The following is a 21,372-nucleotide window of genomic DNA, read 5'->3' on the forward strand; positions in this document are numbered from 1 at the left end:
TTTATTTATCCATCAAGATAGTTTTGATGTGAGTAGCAGAGTTTTGAAGATATCAGCCAAAGAGATGTCTGACTTCTCTGCAGTACAGTGAGACTAAATGACACTCAGCTCAGACAGGCAAAAAAAAAAAAAAGCATTTAAAAAATGAAAAAAAACAGAATCTCTTTCCAGAAATGATGACCTGTTTTGTTTTGTTTTTTGTTTTTTGTTTTTGTTTGTTTGTTTTTTTAATGATAATCCACAGACTTCGTTGTGAGCAGTTTTATGTTTGAACTACTTTCATTTTTACTAGAAAAAAAAAAACAGGACCTTTTACTGTACAGGAAGTTACATCTTTAGTTTGTGTCTTAAATTGTCTTTGTGTGATTTAAAAGTTAATTTGTCATCAATCCAGAGGCCAAAGTTTTCATAATGAGGGACTTTTTCAATCAAAGTACATCTGAAGTGCAGATTTGAAGCCTGTTGTTGATTTGTTTACCTCCAGAGAAAAACATAAACTCAGTTTTATCTGTATTTCAGACACATTGAATGTTTTGAAGTTCACATTGTGACGTATTAAATGATCATTGTAGATGATCAGTGGATGATTGAATAAATACATCATTCATTTTTATACTTTTATGAGCTTGAATAAAACATTTAAAACTTTTCATTGTCTCTGTGTTTTTATGTTTCTGTGTTCAAACTTTGATAAACGAAATAAAAATGATTTTACTTTATTGGCTGGATTTTAAGACGATCCCTGTTTTGTAACAGTTGTTTTTTAAATAAAGATTTCTAGAGGATCAGAAACACTTTGAATGAAACAACAGAAGATAAATCATCTTTACAACAAAACTTCTAACAAACAGTTTATCACACTAAAAGCTGCATGAATGATAATTATAGCTGAACATTAATCACATAAATCATTTTGATCCTGATGATGTAGAAAGATTTTACATCTATTTAATATTTAGTATTTAGCTCCATTATTAGACAGTGATGGTGGAGAGATGTTACAAATATCTCCAGCTGGACTTGAAGCAGAGAGTTGTGGTTCATGTTTGACCTTTAACCTCTGAGCCTCAGAGCAGCTTCAGCTTTTATTCTCTTATTTGATCTCTGAATAACATGAGGAGACTTTTTAGACTGAATTAAATTAACAAATAAAACGTACATTTATCTACTTTTGTCTGTTATTACAGAAAAATCTCCACACTTTAAACAGGCTAAGTTTTTTTTTAGACATTCCCACAAATTTTCTTGTTAATTGTGTCATTTTAATGAACATAGCAGTAGTATTTGCTAATTATACAACACTTGTGAATTATCTCATACTTACCATGAAATGTGGTGGTGGTTTGTGGGTAAATTCAGTGAAATTTCAAGTATGCGGCTTTGTAATGTACTGTAATGTAATGTGTTACATGAAAACTGTACTTGTTAATTATCACCTTTTTACCATGAAGTTATGAGACCTGGAAATTGAAGCGTTACCAAAAAATCAAAACAAAAACACGATCTGTGGACTCAGCGTTTCTTCACAGCTTTGTGAAATCTGCTGCTGATTGTTTGACGCAGAGGAATGAACTCAAGTCACATGACAAGTCCCCGAGTCAGACTTGACGACGTTAGACTCGACTTGGACTTGAGACTTTTGACATAAAAATCCTTGATACTTTCCCCAAAACCCAGAGAAAGGAAAAAAAATGTTATTTAAAAAGCTGTGAATCCAGAAATCGGTTTATTTCTCTTCATTTCTTGAATGTGACACTGATCTTTCTCAGCAAGTCGACACTCGAAACCCCAAATTCACTTTGAACCAATCTGACATCCAGTCAAGTCTGAGGAGAGAACCGTGAGGAACTTTATGTTACTGAGCTCCATGTGGTAAAAATGATACCAAAGATAATTTTGTTCATGTACAAAAAAATACAATGAGGCAGTTTACAAAGTTACAGGCAGAGACGCCCAAACTTACAACTTCAACATCTGAAGCTGCACAAACAACAGTGAGTCGCTGTTAATACAAATATATTTAGCGAACTAATGCTTAGCTAACATCAGTTTAACAGATAAGAAAGTTTTTAAAACAGTGAGGCTGAAACTCACCGGTACGTTACGATTGATCAGGACTCTAAACTCAAAGGTTAGGACTTGACTTTCAAAATCTTTAAAACAGCGTAAAGTCGGGTCTCATGTTGTTAAAACTGATGTCATTTACAGCATCAGTTTGTGGATTCAGATAATCCTGTGACTTTGGCAAAGAATTATATGGAAATGAATAAATGTTATTTTCTTTGACATTGATTAATCATTGTTGTAGGTCTGAAATAGTTGAGACGACTCAAAATTTCAAGGCAACATACTGCAGTACATTTTCAAAGTCATTAAGTTAAGAAAAAGTTTCACCAACTGCAAATCTTTTGTTGAGATAATTTACTTTTCTTCATAATATAAACTTAAAAAAGACTATACTGCAGTTTTGATGACTTGTTCAGCCCTAAACTTGGATCATGGTAAAACATAGACAACATGAAACACACTGTAAAAATTTATAAATAACTTTTCCCCTTTGTGTTTGAAACCTTGTAGCGGCTGATAATGAAATAACTGCAGGTAATGTTGGATATAAAATCTGAAAATGTTCATATAAATGGACATTTGATCACGTTTACTGTCTTTATTCCTTCATGAGAGGAAACATTAATGCTGATTTGACAGCAGTGAAAGTAACAAATTCAGTTTTCAGTCACATATTTACAGCTCACTATAAATATTTAAGACATCAGTGAAAAATGTTAACATCACATCTGAAGTGACAATATTTGCATGAACACGGTTCAATTTTTTTTTTTTAACATTATCAGCTGCTACAAACCTCCAAAAACATCCAACCAATAACCACGACAGGAAGTCATGTTTCTGTTCACATGCTGTTGTCATGGTAACAAATTCTGTGCAGGTTTTCTGTCCTCAGAAAAGTGAGACTCTGAAAAGGTATTTTTTCTTTTTTTTTTACCAAATATTTAATGGATTCTCAAGTCATCTGAAAAGTTTCACCTGTCCTCCCACAGAAATCTGCTTAGTGCTTCCAGTTCATCAAACCACGAAGGACACACGACCTAAAAACATTAAATCAACAACAACAAAAAAAAACTCCTTCCATTTCTCCCAACATGTAAAAGCATAAACCCCCATAAAGATCAAATAAATTAAATCATAAAACAGTCAAAATAACTTAAATCAAACAAAATTATCTGACTCTGACTGAACAACTTTAGAAATAAACAAACAATCAAGATTTTCCTTGTTAAAAAGTGTTTTTGTTCATTTAATTTTGTGGGGAAAATATACACAATGTCAATGAAAGTGGCTCAAAATGACCCATAATGCACCAGTGCAATGGGGTGGAGCCTTTCTGCAGAAATCTTCTGATGAATCTGAGGTGGGTAACTCGATTCTTTACGAGACAGAGGTTGGTGTTTTTATTTTGTGCATAGAAACATGGAGGTAAGAGAGAGAACGTTCCTCTGTGATCCAACAGGGTGAAGGAACCCAACAGATCCACATCCACACGGTTTTCATTTTTCTTTCTTTTGTTTTTCTGAGTCGCCCCAGCAGTTGGCATCCAAATTCTTATTGCTGAAAATTGAGGAAAACTAAATAATCCTGGAAAGTTCTGTGGCTCCACGTTGTTCACGACTGTAATGTGAATATTTGGCTTTAAGCTGTGAACAAAACAAAAACAGTTACATCATGGAAACACTTTCACAGCACCGAGTCCAAATCAGGGTTCTTCCTGTGTGGACGCCCCCTGCTGGCTGGCTGCAGTACAGCTCATAAACCCCGCCCCCTCCATGTTAGCAGATGGGACATGACATCAACATTCACGTCAAATAAATGTTTATAAGATGGTTTCTGTCATTTTAGGTATTTCTTATCATGCTGATGTTTGTTCAAGTGTTCATTGATCTGATCAATTTGGATTTAATTAGTTATCTGATGATATAAAAAAGTGGTTTTCACATCATGAGTGACAGCTGATTGAGCTGGACGGCTGTGTGGGCGGGACCTCGGTACTGCGGCAGCGTCTGGCGTGTTGTCCATCTTTATTTAGTCTAGGATCAGTAATGCCTTCGATGCAGCCCAAAATACTGGATCAGGTGTCAGAGAGACGAGAGTCTACGCACTGATCTGATATCACAGAATTTATTAGCACTGATGCTACTTTCCCAGCAGCATCCAGTATGCCAACGTTTTTACCCTGAGCGAGGCCATACAACAATGATCCATACAGCTGTCATAAAATAACCATATATTTATTTTTAAACACACTGGTATAGGATCAGTACTCGATGTTGGCTGATAAGCAAAGTTCAGGTGTTGGAAACTTTATCAGGAAGGAAAAAATGTTATCGGAATCTCAGCCAAATAATTTAAGGTGGAGGAGGCTGATTAAGTTCACCTGAAAGTGTGGCCTTAAGTATTGTGATTTTTAGATTAAACATGAATGATTAATCTGTGGGAAAAACTGCAAAAAACTCTAAACTCCTGTTGACATACGTTTACCTTCCTGGCTGGTTTGGTTCTTCACAGTCGATGAATTCAAACTAAACTGTGAGACAAAACAATATTTGGAGCAGAACATTAAACATTAAATCGTCCCTCCAGCAGAGGCAGAGCCAGGTTAAACATTAGAAATACTCTTAATTCACAAACACTCTCCTACTGAAACCAAACAGAGGTCAGGTCAAGTGAAACGTCGCTGTATTCATCTGAGCCCTGTGATCTTTGGGAAATATTTAATCATCACCGTCGTCCCTCTAAAGTTTAGAGCACAGAGAGACAGAATCACAGATTGTTCTGTTATCATCCTGGACGTTGATGTGAACATCGGTGAGTTCACAGTCAACTCGCCTGATTAAATGAGGACTGATGGTTTTAAAAGGAAAAAGAAGAAGGAGTCCATGTTGAGGTTCAGGTTGTCAGCAGAGGAGCAGGAGCGTCCCGGATCAGGAGAACCAGCCGTCCCTCATGGCTCGAATGATTCGACTCTCTGCACTGTCATCGTCGTCATTTTCTCTTGGGTCTGCAGCGTCAGAGGACACAAACACAACATTAACAATTATACTGTGTTTAATTACAACTAAAAACTATTTCCAACAATGAACATTAAATCCTCAAAAAGAGGGAGATTTTCAAAACCAAAAAACTGAGATTCAGAGACTTTGTTTCCTGCATTATGGTGACTTTTAAAGATTGGAAATAACAAAAACAAGTTTTACTTTTAATTCTCTGGAAAGAATACAGAATAAGTGGCTTGTCTGCTGTGAAATATTCATCAGTTTTCTTTTCATTTCATTCAAAACTGTCTTAAGAAAGGAGAATTCTTCTTTCCAGGGAGTCCGGTCTGGTGCAGCTGTGCAGAACCAGAAACGGGTTCTGATAATAAAAAGGAACAAATGTGTGAAAATTTGCCATAAACAGTGAGAAATACAGGAGAATTGGGATCCTAGGAGGAAATATGGAGAGGGCAACAAAAAAAAGTCCCAACATGCCGTTTGAATGCGTGTGTGTGGCGTGACGGTGTGCAGACAGTGTTCATGTGAACGTGGCTCCAAGCTCAGGACCTACAGTGAAGATTCAGAATGAAAACATGGTGTAAATAACATTTTTTAGGCATTTTCTGACTTTATTCTGTTGGTTTTTTTACAAACTGGTCACCATTGACTTGAACTGTTTGGGAGATTCTGCAGCTCTGTTTTCCTGTGAAACTCCAGCAGGTGTCTTTCAGTCACTGTTCGTCTTTTCTGGTCTCACTTAATGTTACCGTTCTTCTCTCGTCCACTAAAACGATATCCGGTTTGTCGTCTACTGGCTGTGAATGCAACATAATGCTGCTTCCTGTCTTCATTCACTCACTGTCTCCCTCAAACACTGCTGCTCTTCCTCTCTTGTTGATTCAGAGCAGAGGAGCAACAACAAGTCCTACTCATTCTACCTTCGAAGACCTTCAGGCAGGTCGCCCTGCTGTAATGGAGATCTACGTTCCCAGTTAAAAGCCAGTGTGAAGAGGAAACCTGTTCTTGTTTCTTGTTTCTGACCGAATGAGTTGAGCCTCAGGAGTGAAAGCGAACAGTTACTGACCATACAAAGGGTCGAATATGTCAGATCCAGTGTCACTTCTGTACGAAGGGTCAGAGTCGTCTGAGTTATCATCACTGTTGTCGTCATCGCTGTTGCTGCCGAGAAGCTCTGCAATCTGCAGGAGGAGAAGTTTGGAAAAAGGGGAACCATTAACAGTAAAAACTAGAAATAAAGGAGACACAAGAAGAAACATTTGGACGAGGTTCTGCTTAAACAGTCAAACATGAACAAGATCTGATTTGACTTCTGGATTGATCACTAGAACTTTTCTTTTACATTATAAACACAGAAACCTGATATTATCAGACGATACTTGATGCACTTTTCTATCGACTCCTAGAACAGATTTCTCATCTTTCACCTCTGTGTTCTCTGAAAAGCAAAATGACTGAATCTAAATCCAAAACATGAAGCCATTATTGACTTTCTCATCTTCAAACTGGCAGAAACATTTCAAAGCCACAGTGTGATGGTTTCCTGCTGGAACCAAACAGGAGAATTATATTTATTTCTAGCAAACAAACTGCCAAAATAGCAGACTTCATATACAGAACATCAGATTTGTAAATTGTGTAAAATTAGGACAAGAGAATTTTAACTAACGGCTGGACTCAGAACGCAACGAAGGAAATCAAGTAAGACTCAATAAACTCGTATTTCAAATGTTAAATTACTGTTTGTTTTAAAATAATCTCAAATATCACTTGATATACTGCAATAAAGAAAAATCTTGATACCAACCAGACTGTGATAAAATCCTCTGTGATATTATTTGGTTATTTATTATTTTATTTCATCATTTTGATCTTATTTCATAAAAGGGCCAAAACTAACTTCTGCATTGTTTTTGTTTTGCAGTTGTACATAAATAAATCAATGATTCATCACCAAAGATGATTCATGCCGAATCCTTCACATGGATTATTTGAAGGATTACAGATCCTAAACATTCTTTGAGTGCTGTAGAGAAAATATATGTAAACCAGGTGGAGAAAAACTCCTGAAAACACTTCAACAGAAACTAAAAACTCAGTGTTTGTAACCAAAAGAAGAAATATGATCACATCATGAAATCAGGTACCTCTTCATCTGTGGGAGAGTTGGGTTGGTCCTCGTCTCCTGGACCGTCGTCGTTGACCAGTTCCTCTAAGAGCGGGTCTGTGTCCATGTCGTCATCATCGTCATCGTCTGTGTCTGAGGAATCGTCGTCGTCCTGGTCTTCATCATCCTGGAAGAGTAAAACATGCGTCAAAAACGAAACATCACCCGAAACAAATAAAGAGTCACCATTAACCTGAATAATTCTTTACAAAAGATGCAACATCATGACAAGAATGATGAGTCATGATTTACTTCTGTAATGAAATGATTCATTTAACTTTGATTTCATTATTCTTCATCTTGTTTTACATTAATTATGGCATATTCCTGTTTTTATATGAAGCACTTGGTGTAATGGACACTTTGGCTCCATTTCTTGTATGAAAGTTGCTGTACAAATGAAGTTTATTATTATTATTAACAGTGGAGAGACAGCACTGCACCTATGAGCATCTTCACTTTTCACTCCTTCATGCAGAGAAGTAATTAAATGATTTAGGATAAGTTATGTAGCCTAAAAAATGTTTAGTGTGCAGCTCGCACACAAAGACAAACAGAGAAAAAAGCCTCTGCAGCTGCTGTCCTCACCTGATCGTCGTCGTCTCCCTCCTCAGCCAGTTTCTGTCGTCCCACCTCGTACAGACGACACACCGTGTCCAAGCTCACAGTGTCCTGGTTCTACAGAGGAAGCGTGGAAAAGACAAACACAAACAACATGTCTGTGGTTTCAAATGTGCTAAGAGCAAACAGTCGCACAACTAATGACTATTTTCATTTTCATTAATCTGTTGATTATTTTCTTGATTGATTGATTGATTAACTGTTTGGTTTATAAAATGTCAGAAAATAGTGAAAAATGTCCATCAGTGTTTCTCAAAGTCCCAGGTGACGTCCTCAAATGTCTTGTTTTGTTGACAACTCAAAACCTTTCAGTTCACTGCCAGAGAGGAACAAATAAACCAAGAAATATTCACATTTAAGAAGCTGAAATTAGAGAATTTTGACTTGAAAAAAAAGATACATTATTTATTATGATAAATTAAGCTAATTGATCAATTATCAAAATAGCTGATGGTTAATTTAAGAATTGACAACTAAATGATAACGGGATTTTCACAAAAACAACTAACATGAGAAATTATAAATATGAAACATTTAAATAATTCATTAGTTGATCAACATAAAATTAATCAGCATTAATTAATAACAGATTAGTCAGACTAAAAGAGCCAAAACTCCCCAATTCAAGCTTCATAACAGTGAGAATTTGATGCTTCCTCATTTCATGTGATCATAAATTAAATCATTTTTACTTCTTTCTGTTTTGTCGTTACAGATTTTGGACTGATGCGGATCGTTTTTTTTTTTTACAGATTTCTGACACTTTTTTTTTTTTAGACCAGGCACATGCTTACTCCATTGAGAAAATAATCGCTAGATTAATCAATAATAATTATATAATAATATTGTTTACAGTTGCAGTGGAAGAAAAAGTTGTCATACTTGCAGTCCTGACTAATAATCCTTCAACACGTCTGAAGTTGAGACTGAAGTTAAAGACAATTTAGTTCACTTTTAATGATTAGAGAGACCATAAACTTTATCAGACAGCATTATTTCCAGTTTTTTTGTTATAATTTGTAGTTATGTTGAAAAAATGCTCCACCATGACGGCATCACAGCTTGTCCACTGATCAGACAGGAACATGTAACTCACTGCACAACAACGATTCAGTCCATTAAAGGTGTTTGTCTGTAACACAGAGGACGCCGTTCGTACCTCCATACATGATGGTGGCGTTGCTGTTGAAGACCAGTCTGCACTGGTCCAGAGCAGGAGCTGTGTGCAGGAGGTGGAAGGTCCTCAGGTCCCACTGACACCTGCTGTCAAGGCTGAAAACTACAGACAGGGGACACCTGCTGAGGACAACTGACTGACTGGAGCCATGCTCAAGGCAAAACATTGTTAATCGTGTACATTTTGTGAGCTAATATATTTATTTAATTACCACTCAACACGTCCATTTTTTTTATTTTAAATGACAGCTGCAACTTAGAAACCTTCAAACCTGAAACTCAAGACGAGCATTTAAGTCTGACACTGTCTTATAATGAAGGATACGTGGAAATCCCTTTAAGTTTTTGACCAAATCAAAGTAAAGAGTAATCAATTTTATAACAAATATCTTTTTACATTTCTTTCTACCTAATTAAATAAAAAAGACTGACTGTGGCTAATGAAAATTCCTCCCTCTAGCAGGTGCATCTCATGAAGAGTATGTCAGGGACGTCTGTTGAAATGTCCATCTGTCTTTCCCCTGTGCCTGTCTGTCCGTCTGTGCCTGTCTGTCTGTCCCTGTCCATCTGTCTGTCCGTGTGTGTGTGTTTCGTGTTATCTGTGAGTGTGAGAACTGAGTGCTGTGCTGTGCAGCCCTGGGGGAGGTGAAGCTGCATTCAGGAACCTCTATGGGCGCCACAAAGCTGCATTCATCCAACTGAATAGCTGTTTTCTACAACCAGGCACTAGTCATCCCAACTCCATTGGAACGCCTCTATGAGTTACCACTCTCCCTGCCTTGGTATGCAAAGCCTTATCCAGCAAAAACACAAATGGGTGGATTAACAAAAGACACAAAACACACTTACATGAAAACACCGAAGGGATACGTGACTCTCCAGATTCAAAGGACAGGGTTTCTGAGGATTTCTGGACCCTCAATTCTCATCCCTCTGTTTAATAGGGGTTTTAGGATTTCCAGTTTTCTTTCATCCTTTGTGTACCTGCTCAGTCATTACTTGACTCTCATGTGCCACGGATAATTTACTGCCATTGTGAGGATAAAGTACAAGCAGCATCTTTTTTCAAACAGCAGCTATTTACATATGTAAAACCCTTTAGATCATTTTATAATATCAAATACCACAGATATGTCATGTTCAATGAAAACATTTGCTTTGTGGTGAAACATTTTGCTTTTTCAGTGTGCCCAAGTTAAAACTGCTTTCTCCCCTCCTACTATCCCAGAATGCCTTTTGAAAACCTCTAAAGCAGACCTGAGCTAAATGCGATCCAGGGGCCAGATGAAGCCCGCTGAAAGGTTTCATGTGGCCCGTGAGACCATCATGGAAAAAAACAAAAATTAAAAATCTAGCAAAGACAGTCTAAAGCATTTTGCTTACCATTAAACCATTATCAAACCTTTATCTTAAAAGGGCTCAGTGCTGTAGTTATTGGAATGATAATGAACTCTTTTATATAAAAAAAGAAGTTGTTTATGTTGTTGTTCTTCTACTTTTGCTGCCACTATCGTTGCAACATGTTTGTAACATACATGTTATATAGTACAACAAAGTTTTGGACATTGCCAACAAAATATTTGCCCACAATTCAACATGGTAAATTCAGAAAAGGTGACCAACAGTAGAAGTGTCCTGTATAGAACACTTCTGACCGTTCCATTATTAGAGATCAAGATGCACTATGAATCATTTTATAATCACACTGTATCCCTCTGAATCAGAACCAGAATCAAATCAAAAGGAAAGGTCCCAAAAGATTCCCACTGCTAATAAAGTGGCACTCAGTCATCAAAACTTTGAGACTCCCTGCACTCAAGAATAGGCAGGAACTACAGACTGTACTGCAGGAACTTACTACTTTCACTAAAAGATGAATAAGTTCATAAATACACTGTGAACATGAGGGCGTCTCTGTGATTACAGCTGTGCTCCTCATGGGGAAACTGAAGCTGCCAGCTCCTAACAGAATCCACATGTTTCAGAGTGGATCTCTCTTTTTCAGTGTGACAAATCACCATCCTGCAGGGTGAAGGGCCGTGAAATGCATCATGCCTCATGTGAACACTTACTGTTCAAAGTGATGTTGTCGACGAAGGGCAATATTTATAGTTGCCCTCCCACACTGTAGCACTGTCAGATTATGGTGCTGTTGTCCTCGTATCATGGCTGCCAGCATGCACTGTGAAACCTTGTAAACTGTGATGCGATTCTGATGCTGATGTTAAAAGGCTTCTCGCAGAGTAAATCAAGAAGCCTCAGCATGCAGCCGCAGCTGGAGTCTAATGAAGGTATCAAGCAGCAGAAAAAAACAAAAAAACCACAGCTTCTCATTCAAATTCAGGTAATGTCTCTTTCCAATTAACAGAGTGCCGGAGTCATGATTCCCCACATTGACTTCCTGTCAGCAGAGTCCCTGCTCACTCCCACTGCAGACACTCGTGTACAGTTCAGCCTGATCGGTCACTTGGAAAGGCCCGGGCAGCTGTCAATCGATAGCGCTGACTATCTGGAGGTCTGGCACCTCATTTTAAATCCTTATGCTAATTTTGTTGGACTGAGCAAGTTAGGATGTTTTTCACACCATGCCTCCAATGCATGGAAAGTACACTCACTGGCCACTTTGTTAGGTAAAACCTGATGCGACCCAACACAACTGCTCTGCCATAAATTCCATCTTCATAACAATCATGTTCAGTTTTAACTGATATTAACAGAGAGATATGAATTTAACTATATGTTTATTGTTGAGGTTGTAGTTTGCAGTGGTGTTGAACTAGACTTAATAATACTGAGAGGTTTTTGTAATGTTCTGTCCATCCCATTTACAAACATGAGGGGAGGAACAAAATTAGGAACACATTTCAATAGAATGCAGTCCAGTCCAACACCGGGGGTAAGCGCTCATCTCTTTAAACTCTGGCTCCACCGGGGACCAAGTGGCCCAAATGCAAAAACAATACAGAAAACACAATTTAACGCAACTTAATACAGCGATGAGCTTGACTCTTCAGCTAGGGGAGGAAACTGGTGGCACACACCGCAGTGCATGCAGTGGCCACCTACATGGAATATTTGGTGGCCACAGAGTAAGTTTTTGTAGCCACAGGTCATTTGGTTAATGTTGAACCTTGGTTTATTATTGAGGTTGTAGTTTGCAACCTTGTTTTTTTTTCAGCCTGTTATGCCTTGACCCACCCTACTGTACTGTGATTGGCTTCTACTACTGATTACAGGCTGGTGATTGGCTAGTTCTTGTTGCTCTGATGACATGTGGTTGCCTGACAGCCTTTCTAATGTTGTGAGAGTGTCCATTTTAACTATAAAACATTTTATACACCTACCCACATTTTTGTGCCTGTAAGTAGTTTTTGTGCCTAAAACAAACCAAACTGTGACTGAAAATTAAAAATAATAAGTCAACGAGGTCTAAAAAAGTTGTGCCACTTTGCTTCACCTGGGCCACACAGACCAGTCTTCTAGGTGAAGGCTTCTTTTTTTTAGCCATTCATCGACCTAAACCACTTCACTAAACTTCTTCAAAGTGCCAGTCTACACTCATACTCACAGCCAATCACAGCACAGTAGGGCAGACTCTGGCGAAACAGTCTTGGGGAAAAAATAAGACTAGTTTGCAGTGACGTTGACCTGGACTCAGTATATTGATATGAGTTTCTAATGTTTTGTTCACCCCAATTACAAACAAGAGAAATGAGGAATCTCAGCTAATTTCAATATAATGCAGTCCAGAACAACACCAACTGCAACCTCAGTAATAAACACATAGTTGAAGTAACTGGCCTCTCATTTTAATAAAAACTAGAGATTATGAGATTCATAAAGGTGAAATAAGTGGCAGAGCTGTTGCACTGGTTTGCATTAGATTGTACAGGTGTCCCTAATAATGTGGATAAGAAGTATATACTTATGACTCAAGAAGCGCCAAACAGGTATTGGCCCTTCTGTCTGTGTCAGACGTGAGTGATCCACATGAAAGAGAGTTTCTGTAATGTCATTATAAAATGCAGCGTCTCCGCAATCAGTTACATTCATTAAGTCATAGCAATGTCACCTTTCATAACAGTGATCCCACTGAGCTCCACACAGTGTGTAAACAGGTTTTAAATGTGGGGGAACAGAGCACTGGTATCAAAACAGGGAAAGAAACAGATACCCAGAGTTTCACTAAGATTCACTAACAGAACAAAAACATGCAGATCTTGAGGAAAACTTCTGCAGATGCAACAAACTGTAACAGAGGCAAACACGCTACAGAACAACAGAGACATGAGGAGGGACACAGATGCTAAAAGGCAACCAGCAGTGTCACAAAATTATTATTATTATCTTGGTTGATAAATCAGTGCTGCCCTGCTGAGGAGTCACCTGCACCGTCCATTAACACACACTTAATTCACACAGTACAGTGTTATAATAACTGGAGACGGTTCTATGGTTCCCATTGTTACACCCATTTCAGTTTGCCCATCTGGTTCTCCTGCACAGCCCCTTCTTTCAACAAGCGTTTCCCCTCAATCTGCACCTCTTACATCCACAAAATATAATCTACTGTAAGACTGGGATATAATAAGGTACCACACCATAAGAGACTTGGACCACAGACCAGGCTGCAACAATTAGTTCATTACTGATAATCGAATAATAGTTTTGAATCATCTCTTGAGAAAAAATGCCCAAATTCTCTCATTTAGCTTAATTAATTTCAGCTTCTCAAATGTGAATATGTTCTGTTTTTTTATGTTCTTTAAAGAATGGTAAATTGAATTTCTTTGGATGGTGGACAAACTTGAGCACTGAGAAACACTAACCAACATTTGTCACCATTTTCTGACATTTTATGGATCAAACAACTAATCAATTAATCAAGAAAATGGTGGATAGATGAATTGATGAAAATAATCATTAGCTGCAGCCCTACCATGGTTCATCTTTTAAACACACACACACACACACACACACACACACACACACACACACACATACACACAGTGAGATTAGAAATATTGATACAACTCATAATAACCATCAACTACCTAAATGCCACAAAAATGTCCACTCAAGTAGCACAGACACATCTCTCAAAGGGAATACTACAAGATTTTATGGGAATATTGTAGATACAGCATAGAAAAAACTCCATAACGTGGATATAAACTCCCTACAGAGTTCCACAGACCCCCAGGAATCTCTTTCAAATATTACAGAGGAAGAAGATCCACAGTAAATATTTCACAGCACAGAAGCAGCAGAATGAATATCAACTACTAAAAAAATATCAGCAAACATAAAATATCTGGAATTGACCTGCTCAGTTTGACAACCACTTTCAGCGCCCTGAGCAAAAGACCTCAGAATAAACACTGAAGCAGGAGGCAGAAGCATCGTTGATTTACTCACCCACTCCTATCTTCTCGTCCTCGGTCGGCGTCCACATGATGTCCCGGTGTTTAAAGAGCAAAATCCCCAAGAAAGTATAATCACCCGCTGCGTCGCTTCATGGAAATCCTACGGAGGTGTCACCAGAGAGGGGGAGAGACAGAGGAGGAGGACCGGAGAGCAAAAGTTTACTTCAAATGTTCGGGATGATGATGGCAGAGAGAGAAAAATAATCACTTTTCAGGTGTCGAAGTGGTTTAAAATGATGAGAAAATTATGTGTAGTTGTTTCATATCATGTCGGTTTTGGAGTGACGCATGGCGCAATGTGTTTGTCCATCTGAGCTGAGAGCTACTGCGCTGAAATCCTCATGCAAACAACACAAGAGGTTCTGTACAGATGATACACAGGCGTCACTGCGATGTCAAACTAGTATCTCTGCAGGACTGGACGTTACAAAGCACCACGAGTACTTAGACTACTGTACCACAAACGCTGCAAATCCCTGAACGACACTGGTGCTGTGTGGTGTTCAATAAATACAATGAAACCACAGCTCCTGTCTGACAAACTATAACAGTACGAGGATGTTATCAGAGTATAAAGAGCGCACAACACTCCAAGTCCACACTGGAAAATCACAGAATCATTATCCGTCAAGTTTAGCCCAGCCGTGTCTTGCCTTGCAGGGATCCCCTTCAATCAGCGCAGCATCTCCAGCCGCTCCGGCTCCCGTTCTGTTCCTCTTCAGACGTACGCATGCATGTCTCCCGCTGCAGCTGTCAAACTTGCTGTGCGCAGATGAGGAACCGTAAGAGAGTCCGGTCCGGTCTGTGATCGGTGTGAACTGACCGGGGGAGTCGTGCGCAGCAGCAGCAGCAGGAGGAGGAGGAGAGCCTACATCAGTTTAAGAGGATCAGGCGAATGAAAAGCCTACAGATAGAGAGTGGGTTACACGGCCAAGAGAGGGAGATAATGTTTGTGTGTGTGTGTGTGTGTGTGTGTGTGTGTGTGTGTGTGTGTGTGTGTGTGTGTGTGTGTGTGTGTTGGTCCGCTGCGACACCCGATCGTTAAAGGTTATCAGTGGTGACATGACGCGCGTACAAATTGGCACATACTTGATCCTTCAGTGTGCAGTACAGGTGCTGTATGTTCGGGACAAACATGCTGGCGAATATATACGAGAGAGACACACAGGACACATAACGACACCTTGGTCACATCCTGTACATCTATGAAGAAGCCTTTCTCTTTGTGCTGACACATAAACACATATGAGCAGGGGCGGACCTAGAGAAAAACTCATGAAGGGACAAGAGGGTGGCATGAAACCTCTAAGGGGTGGCAAAAAAACATATGCCAATTTAATCACAATCAATATTTGCTTGGAAAAGCCCCCAAATTAAGTTATTTAAACTTATAAAATACTCAGTCCCTCCAGGATTTTGCAGGCTGTTTTTGTTGCTTTGATTGTTGCGACCTAAAATGCCTGATTTCATGGCACCTTTTCTAAAAACTTGCAATGCATTTTAGGCATTTTTTTTTCAATGACAGTGTGATTTTCTAAGTGTTTTTTTTTTTTTTTTTTTTTTTGTATAATTAATTAAAAATCAAAGGCCACTTGTTGCAGGGAGAATAAATACGCACTCTGCAAAAATTCTAACAAATATGCTTTTTTTATAAATGAGGAAGTGTCCTGTCAAAGTCAAAACAGCAAGAACCAAATTATGAATATAAAAGTGCAGAGAGCAACTGTCAATAAAAATAACAAACCTAAAAAATAATAATAATAAAACAGTAAGTTGGTTCACTGAGACATACCTGATGTTTTCATGATACACTGATTAGACTGATTGGTCAAATTTGTGGAAAAGTTGCAGTAATTGGGAAAACTGCAGGGTCACGCAGAATTCACAGGGAATTGTTGATTTTGCATTAGTTGCTGCAATCACAACATTGCAACTTCCTGGAGGGACTGAGTTGACTGAGTGAGTAAAGCATTGCAGAAATATATAAAGGTGGGATTAGAAAACAACAGATTTCCAAACACTCAGACAATTTTCCAAATACATGCGTTTTCTTCATCGAACATAAGCACAGAAACAAATATTACCAGTGGAGACGATCTTAACTACGTTACATAAAACATAACTCAGATAAAACAGTCAGTTTGGTTAGGTTTAGGGACAAAAACTACTTGGTTAGGTTTAGGAAAAGAATATGGTTTGGGTTAAAATAACTATGTTATGTATGTCATGTGGCAGAGGCTACGTCACTAACACAACGGAAGTGATGTCACATCCACTAGGGGGCACCACCTCATAAAATTTGGACATCAGTCAAAGCTGCTTGCACTTTTGACCAACACATACTTTTTTTTCTGGTGAGGACGGGCTGGGATAATATTGATAGACAACTGACAGTTATTCAACCTATTTAATTTACAGTCTATGGCTCCAATTCTATATTTGAACTGCAGTACTCATTTTTGGACGTGCGATGCTAAATACTGCACCTTTAAGGGGTGGCAAAAATATACATATCTGCCGAATTAATCGCAATCAATCACATACTTTAATATTTGCTTGATAAACCCCAAAATAAAAACATTTTAACTTGAAAACTTAACATTATTGTGTTGCATGAATAAAGCATTAAATATCTAAAGGTGGCATTAGAAAGCAATAAGTTGTTTTGTTTCAACATCTTTAGACATTTTTCCAATGTCTTTTGTTCACTGAACATAAGCCCATCATGTAGCCTAAAATGTGTCAAACAGATCATTAAAGCATACATTATACATTAAACAACACTTTAACTTTTTTTTTTTTTTTCAAATGAATCTAAATTAATGCATTAAAGCTGACAGGCAGACAGACAGATGGATAGATATCCAGTGATGCTGATGACTCAGTTTCTCAGAGGTTCAATTTGAAAATGTGGTAAAAGTACAAACTCTCAGGTGCCAGACTTTGAATGAACTGTCACTGTATTGCTGACTGATGAGGCTTTTTGTCTGGGCCTTGGACGGAGTGATTCCAGTGCTTTTAAAGTGGAGTGTTTTTGTATGTTGCACTTGCATGACTGATGTGACATTTAGACACGTTTGTTATGTTTGTCTGCAGAAAGAAGAACTTCGGAGACAATGGAAGCTCATGTTCATAAATAAAAAGGACAAAGGGAGTAAAAAGACCTCAGTATAATGCAGTTCAGTAGAAGAACATATAAACAGAAACACACATACTGTGTTGTACAAAGCCATATCATCCAGCTCCAACGGCTCACATTTAACAAACACAACCTTACATGACTCATCATGAAGCTATCATCACTCCACAACATGACAACGCAGACATAATTCCTGTCCCGCTGTGACTGAGAGTGATTTACAGTATGTACAGATGACTGCGTACATGTGGACACTCAGCAGAAACGAGCACAACACGGGTTTGTTGTGTGTATTGTGCCACCATGTGTACATTCCTGGGCAGCACACTTATTTTACATGGTATATTATTATCATGGACAGGCAGTACTGCACTCAGCTTAATTGGTTCATAAGGTAACCATGGTGATCTCAAGGGAACCTCATGAAGTCTGGTCATAATAAGAGATAAAAATACTTTGGAGATGAAAAGAACTTTCCTCTTTCTGTTTGTGAGTCCTGCTGAAGAGATGTCCTCTACTGAGGCAGCAGCTGATGGACTGAGACAGAGGAGAAGGAAGACACCGGTATGAAAAGAAAGTATGAAAATATAATCGAGAAAATTTAATTAAAGTATTAAAATTAAAGGTAGTTAGGGCTGGGCGATAAACTGATATCATATCAATATTGTGATATAAGACTAAACATCATCTTAGATCTTTAAATCTAAAAGTGCTGTTTTTTCCTGGTTTTAAAGGCTCATTACAGTAAAGCAGAGTTTCTCAGTCCTGGTCCTCAGGGACCCCTGTCCTGCATGTTTTACAGGTTTCTCTGCTCCAACACACCTGATCCAAACGATCAGCTCATCATCAAGCCTCTGCAGAGAAAATGACCTGGACCCCGTTTCCCAGAGCCTTCGCAGCGCTACAAGCGTCCTAAATTTAATCTTAAGGTCTCTCTTAAGCTTACAGGCTGTTTCCCAGAGTTTAGAAACAGCCTGTAAGCTTAAGGGAGACCTTAAGCAAACGGCCGGACAGGAAACGTTTTGGTGGAGTTGACATTAAATGTTGAATTAATATCAGACTTACATTTGAAGTCAGGCTGCCGGAGAGAAGATGGACCAGAATAAAATCCATGTTTCTGTCGTTGAATCCTTATTTTCGACACATTATCTGGTTCTACACGTTAGTTAACCGATGTTCACAACGAATGAGAAGAAGACGCTAAAAAGCTGATGAGGAAGGAGAAATATTCCCTCTCTTCCATGTTGTTTTACTTACACTTTGACGTTAAATTCACGGAAGTCATCAGTGTGAATTTTTCGCAGCCGACAACAAAAACACAGGTGAGATTAATGACGTTAATTACGGCCCTGACCACGTGGGATGCAGCCATCATTACCTACACCTGTGCTTGTCGGGTTACAGCAGGAAAAGCTCAGGTGTGATTAATAGCAACACTAAAGGCTGCATTCCATTTAGGTTTGAATGGAGGTTTACATTGTGCATGCAGACTCAGTGGCTTTGTTTACAGCAGGAGGACACCAGCTTCTCTGATAAGATTCTTCCAAAGCCCTTTGGTTTTTATAGAACAATTTGTTGAAGAATTCCAGTTTACACTAAAGCACACAGCAGATATTTAAACCGTCTTCAAATTTATATGTGCAAACACTTTGTTGGTTTAAACAACATAACATTGCTGATGCTCGTCTTTTCCTAAAAATGTCTATTTTCATTTAAAATGTTCTTTTCATGAATTACACAAAAGGCAAAGAATATGTGATAATTTTCACCTGTTTCAAACACAGGTGGTCATACTGACCACATGGAAACAGATGCTGTTATATTTCTTTTTTGCAGTTGGAGATGGATCTCAGTTGTTTAGCAACCATCACTGTCTCTGTCAATAAAACTTTTCAAGTGGTCTCAATATCCTAAAATACAAATAATTAATTAATTATACTCAATTGAAAATAAAATAGGGGAGACTAGGGACGGTTGTAACACCAGCACTTATAACTCACTGAATTTATGTGTTAAAGCGCTTAAATGCTGAAACAAAGAACCCTTACTTATTACAAACAGCAATGTTTCCAACTTTTTTTGGTTTTATTTTTGTACTCCTTTACAGCCTTTTCCAACAGGCTGTGATTATTTTTTGTGATGGTTGTAGATGGAAATATATAAAATAACATGTTTATAATCTTATGAAATACATTCAACTGTTTCTCGCTCTGAGTAATTCTAGATTAATATAAAATTTGTATCAGATCACTGATGGTTATTATTCTTTTTTTTTTTTTTATTGTCATACATATACACCCGGTGATAAAACCAATGACTTCATCTTCATCCACATACATATCTGCAAAAACATACAAATATGGACACAAAAATGTGCACATACATATACATATGCAAGTTTAATACAAAGATGAGAAACGAACAAACAAAAAATCTAATAAGTAAAAATAAATACAAGACATAGACTTTGATTGTTTGATGCAGTTTTCAAACAGTTAAAAACAGTTAAAACAGCATAAAGTTGGTCTTAAAGTTTCCAAGTTTACAGCTTTTGTGGGCTCAAAAGAAAGAGTTTAAAACACTGAGAGAAAAAAACACACATTCACACAAAACAACCTGTTAGTATTCTGGTCCAGTCGAGTCCAGGTGGCCGTGGAAAAACAGGAGGGAGGCAGAGAGAACAAATGAAACAGAGAAGAGGAGGAAACAGCAGACAGGGGAGAAGAAGAGATCGTTGCTTTGAGAGTGAGAGGCCTTTCCAAAGAATAATAACTCAGACGATTTGACAACGTAGATAAACTTAAAGATCCATCATCACACAGAGGAGAAGAAACATTCCTGTAAACCCTCAGTGTTAACACAAAGACAACTTTTAAAGAGTTTCACAGGAGATCATCATCATCATCATCATCATCATCATCATCATCATCATCATCATCATCATCATCGCCTACACACAAACAGATGATGAAGCATGTTGACAATGTGAGCTCAAGATGTGACTTCAGCCTTCACAGAGGAGAGAACAGACTGTCACTACAATAATAAAAAAAAAAATACAGTGAAAGAGCTGTTTGTAAATTCATCAGGACGTCAAATACCAACATTCTGGGTCGATGAAACGTCCCGGGCAGCAAAACAGTGAGAAAAAATAAGGAAATAAAGGCAGAAGGCTGCAGGGTCTCTGCAGATACAGTCAAGTGATGAAAGAAATTATGTCATATTAGTCTATGCATTATTTTTTTATGGGAAAATGTTGCAGATTATACCTTTGAAGCTTAAAAACACTCCTGTTTGGTGTTAAAAACATTCAGGATGTAGAGGGATGTGAAATGAACCCCTTCAGGATGTTTCAAGTCCTACATCATCCTGTCAGGATTTATTTCACAATAATGACCTGCTCACTGCACATTATCCCAATTATTACTTATTACTTAAGAAGAAAAAAGAACTGGCACAAAAATGACAAAATATTAATTTTAAAATGATTTTTCTGCTTGTTACATAGTGGTGTAGCAAAAAATCAATAATTTGACACAAATGATCAGAACTGTATCCATAGCACGGTATGTTCTTCGTAGAAATAACAGAACGTAGTATGCTGTAACTGACCAATCAGAAGCAAGTATTCAGCAAAGCAGTGAAATAAGTCAGAGATATTTAGACTGAGCAATATTTGTTTGTTACGACCCCTTGCTCATGGAAGAGAAAAGTAACATAAAAGTAAAGTTATTTATTAATAAATTTATTTAGTTAATTGTCAAACAGAAAATGTGA

The 21,372-nt window shown here is 38.0% G+C and overlaps 4 long non-coding RNA genes across 4 annotated transcripts in view; 1 reads left to right on the forward strand and 3 right to left on the reverse strand.

Annotated features, from left to right (window-relative positions):
* Positions 1-595, reverse strand: part of LOC146332319 (uncharacterized) — a 56,313-nt gene extending 55,718 nt beyond the window's left edge. Inside the window, exon 1 of the long non-coding RNA XR_014772234.1 lies at positions 247-595. This is a non-coding gene — a long non-coding RNA (uncharacterized LOC146332319). The remainder of the gene's footprint in view (positions 1-246) is intronic.
* LOC146332320 (uncharacterized) overlaps positions 1-21,372 on the forward strand; it is a 122,994-nt gene that overhangs the window by 27,628 nt on the left and 73,994 nt on the right. The window lies entirely within an intron of this gene.
* LOC146332323 (uncharacterized) lies at positions 3,306-8,029 on the reverse strand. Its single transcript, XR_014772220.1, has 4 exons — positions 7,822-8,029; positions 7,214-7,360; positions 6,133-6,247; positions 3,306-5,074 (listed from the first exon to the last, which is right to left on the reverse strand). It is a non-coding gene; the product is annotated as an uncharacterized LOC146332323 (long non-coding RNA).
* Positions 9,016-18,775, reverse strand: LOC146332324 (uncharacterized). The gene is made up of 3 exons (XR_014772237.1): positions 18,661-18,775; positions 14,449-14,556; positions 9,016-9,133 (listed from the first exon to the last, which is right to left on the reverse strand). It is a non-coding gene; the product is annotated as an uncharacterized LOC146332324 (long non-coding RNA).

Source organism: Lutjanus erythropterus, chromosome 2 (genome assembly GCF_056507025.1).
Source record: "Lutjanus erythropterus isolate fLutEry1 chromosome 2, fLutEry1.hap2, whole genome shotgun sequence".
Classification (NCBI taxonomy): Eukaryota; Metazoa; Chordata; class Actinopteri; order Lutjaniformes; family Lutjanidae; genus Lutjanus; species Lutjanus erythropterus.